This window comes from Lupinus angustifolius, chromosome LG18 (genome assembly GCF_001865875.1).
Source record: "Lupinus angustifolius cultivar Tanjil chromosome LG18, LupAngTanjil_v1.0, whole genome shotgun sequence".
Taxonomy (NCBI): domain Eukaryota; kingdom Viridiplantae; phylum Streptophyta; class Magnoliopsida; order Fabales; family Fabaceae; genus Lupinus; species Lupinus angustifolius.
In genome coordinates, this window is record NC_032026.1 from 5905821 (window position 1) to 5906804 (window position 984).

The following is a 984-nucleotide window of genomic DNA, read 5'->3' on the forward strand; positions in this document are numbered from 1 at the left end:
GATGAGGAGGAGGATAGGACGAGGACGAGGATAAGGATGAGGATGTGGAAGAGGATTAGGATGAGGATGAGGTTAAGATCGGGATGGGGATGAGGTTGAGGAAGAGGATGAGGATGAGGATGGGGATGAGGAAGAGGAAGAGGATAGGATGAGGACGAGAATGAGGATGAGGATAGGATGAGGATGAGGATAGGATGAGGATGAGGATAGGATGAGGATGAGGATAGGATGAGGATGAGGATAGGATGAGGATGAGGATAGGATGAGGATGAGGATAGGATGAGGATGAGGATAGGATGAGGATGAGGATAGGATGAGGATGAGGATAGGATGAGGATGAGGATAGGATGAGGATGAGGATAGGATGAGGATGAGGATAGGATGAGGATGAGGATAGGATGAGGATGAGGATAGGATGAGGATGAGGATAGGATGAGGATGAGGATAGGATGAGGATGAGGATAGGATGAGGATGAGGATAGGATGAGGATGAGGATAGGATGAGGATGAGGATAGGATGAGGATGAGGATAGGATGAGGATGAGGATAGGATGAGGATGAGGATAGGATGAGGATGAGGATAGGATGAGGATGAGGATAGGATGAGGATGAGGATAGGATGAGGATTAGAATGTGGATGAGGATAAGGATAGGATGAGGAGGAGGATGAGGATGAGGAAGAGGACGTGGATAAGATGAGGACAAGAATGAGGAGGAGGATTGGATGAAGAAGAGGAAGAGGATGAGGATGAGGATAGGATGAGGATGAGTATAGGATGAGGACGAGGATGATTATAGGATGAGGAAGAGAATAGGATGAGGATGACGATGAGGATGAGGAAGAGGATAGGATGAGGATGAGTATAGGATGTGGATGAAAAGGAGGAGGATGAGAATGATGAGAGGATGAAGAGGAGGATGAGGAGGAGGATGGGGATGAGGAGGACAAAAGGATGAGGACGAGAATGAGAATGAGGATAGGAT